Genomic DNA, 3,462 nt, shown 5'->3' on the forward strand with positions numbered 1-3,462 from the left:
AAGTTTAGAATTAACTAAACTATGTTCTAGTGATTACAAGTTTAAACCTTCGAATAAGATAGCTTTATATGTATGAATCGAATGATGTTATGAACATCATTACTACCTTAAGTTCCTTGGATAAACCTACTGGAAAATAGAAAAATGGATCTAGCTTCAACGGATCCTTGGATGGCTCGAAGTTCTTGAAGCAGAATCATGACACGAAAACAAGTTCAAGTAAGATCATCACTTGAAATAAGATTGTTATAGTTATAGAAATTGAACCAAAGTTTGAATATGATTATTACCTTGTATTAGAATGATAACCTACTGTAAGAAACAAAGATTTCTTGAGGTTGGATGATCACCTTACAAGATTGGAAGTGAGCTAGCAAACTTGAAAGTATTCTTGATTTTATGTAACTAGAACTTGTAGAATTTATGAAGAACACTTAGAACTTGAAGATAGAACTTGAGAGAGATCAATTAGATGAAGAAAATTGAAGAATGAAAGTGTTTGTAGGTGTTTTTGGTCATTGCTGTATGGATTAGATATAAAGGATATGTAATTTTGTTTTCATGTAAATAAGTCATGAATGATTACTCATATTTTTGTAATTTTATGAGATATTTCATGCTAGTTGTCAAATGATGGTTCCCACATGTGTTAGGTGACTGACATGGGCTGCTAAGAGCTTATCATTGGAGTGTATATACCAATAGTACATACATCTAAAAGCTGTGTATTGTACGAGTACGAATACGGGTGCATACGAGTAGAATTGTTGATGAAACTGAACGAGGATGTAATTGTAAGCATTTTTGTTAAGTAGAAGTATTTTGATAAGTGTATTGAAGTCTTTCAAAAGTGTATAAATACATATTAAAACATTACATGTATAAACATTTTAACTGAGTCGTTAAGTCATCGTTAGTCGTTACATGTAAGTGTTGTTTTGAAACCTTTAGGTTAACGATCTTGTTAAATGTTGTTAACCCAATGTTTATAATATCAAATGAGATTTTAAATTATTATATTATCATGATATTATCATCTATGAATATCTCTTAATATGATATATATACATTAAATGTCTTTACAACGATAATCGTTACATATATGTCCCGTTTAAAAATCATTAAGTTAGTAGTCTTGTTTTTACATATGTAGTTCATTGTTAATATACTTAATGATATGTTTACTTATCATAGTATCATGTTAACTATATATATATCCATATATATGTCATCATATAGTTTTTACAAGTTTTAACGTTCATGAATCACCGGTCAACTTGGGTGGTCAATTATCTATATGAAACATATTTCAATTAATCAAGTCTTAACAAGTTTGATTGCTTAACATGTTGGAAACATTTAATCATGTAAATATCAATCTCAATTAATATATATAAACATGGAAAAGTTCGGGTCACTACAGTACCTACCCGTTAAATAAATTTCGTCCCGAAATTTTAAGCTGTTGAAGGTGTTGACGAATCTTCTGGAAATAGATGCGGGTATTTCTTCTTCATCTGATCTTCACGCTCCCAGGTGAACTCAGGTCCTCTACGAGCATTCCATCGAACCTTAACAATTGGTATCTTGTTTTGCTTAAGTCTTTTAACCTCACGATCCATTATTTCGACGGGTTCTTCGATGAATTGAAGTTTTTCGTTGATTTGGATTTCATCTAATGGAATAGTGAGATCTTCTTTGGCAAAACATTTCTTCAAATTCGAGACGTGAAAAGTGTTATGTACAGCCGCGAGTTGTTGAGGTAACTCAAGTCAGTAAGCTACTGGTCCGACACGATCAATAATCTTGAATGGTCCAATATACCTTGGATTTAATTTCCCTCGTTTACCAAATCGAACAACGCCTTTCCAAGGTGCAACTTTAAGCATGACCATCTCTACAATTTCAAATTCTATATCTTTTCTTTTAATGTCAGCGTAGCTCTTTTGTCGACTTTGGGCGGTTTTCAACCGTTGTTGAATTTGGATGATCTTCTCGGTAGTTTCTTGTATAATCTCCGGACCCGTAATCTGTCTATCCCCCACTTCACTCCAACAAATCGGAGACCTGCATTTTCTACCATAAAGTGCTTCAAACGGCGCCATCTCAATGCTTGAATGGTAGCTGTTGTTGTAGGAAAATTCTGCTAACGGTAGATGTCGATCCCAACTGTTTCCGAAATCAATAACACATGCTCGTAGCATGTCTTCAAGCATTTGTATCGTTCTTTCGCTCTGCCCATCAGTTTGTGGATGATAGGCAGTACTCATGTCTAGACGAGTTCCTAATGCTTGCTGTAATGTCTGCCAGAATCTTGAAATAAATCTGCCATCCCTATCAGAGATAATAGAGATTGGTATTCCATGTCTGGAGACGACTTCCTTCAAATACAGTCGTGCTAACTTCTCCATCTTGTCATCTTCTCTTATTGGCAGGAAGTGTGCTGATTTGGTGAGACGATCAACTATTACCCAAATAGTATCAAAACCACTTGCAGTCCTTGGCAATTTAGTGATGAAATCCATGGTAATGTTTTCCCATTTCCATTATGGGATTTCGGGTTGTTGAAGTAGACCTGATGGTTTCTGATGCTCAGCTTTGACCTTAGAACACGTCAAACATTCTCCTACGTATTTAGCAACATCGGATTTCATACCCGGCCACCAAAAATGTTTCTTGAGATCCTTGTACATCTTCCCCATTCCAGGATGTATTGAGTATCTGGTTTTATGAGCTTCTCTAAGTACCATTTCTCTCATATCTCCAAATTTTGGTACCCAAATCCTTTCAGCCCTATACCGGGTTCCGTCTTCCCGAATATTAAGATACTTCTCTGATCCTTTGGGTATTTCATCCTTTAAATTTCCCTTTTTTAAAACACCTTGTTGCGCCTCCTTTATTTGAGTAGTAAGGTTATTATGAATCATTATATTCATAGATTTTACTCGAATGGGTTCTCTGTCCTTCCTGCTCAAGGCATCGGCTACCACATTTGCCTTCCCTGGGTGGTAACGAATCTCAAAGTCGTAATCATTCAATAATTCAATCCACCTACGCTGCCTCATATTCAGTTGTTTCTGATTAAATATGTGTTGAAGACTTTTGTGGTCGGTATATATAATACTTTTGACCCCATATAAGTAGTGCCTCCAAGTCTTTAATGCAAAAACAACCGCGCCTAATTCCAAATCATGCGTTGTATAATTTTGTTCGTGAATCTTTAATTGTCTAGACGCATAAGCAATCACCTTCGTTCGTTGCATTAATACACAACCGAGACCTTGCTTTGATGCGTCACAATAAATCACAAAATCATCATTCCCTTCAGGCAATGACAATATAGGTGCCGTAGTTAGCTTTTTCTTCAATAACTGAAATGTTTTCTCTTGTTCATCATTCCATTCAAATTTCTTCCCTTTATGCGTTAATGTAGTCAAGGGTTTTGCTATTCTGGAAAAATCT

Source organism: Rutidosis leptorrhynchoides, chromosome 5 (assembly GCF_046630445.1).
Source record: "Rutidosis leptorrhynchoides isolate AG116_Rl617_1_P2 chromosome 5, CSIRO_AGI_Rlap_v1, whole genome shotgun sequence".
Lineage (NCBI taxonomy): Eukaryota > Viridiplantae > Streptophyta > Magnoliopsida > Asterales > Asteraceae > Rutidosis > Rutidosis leptorrhynchoides.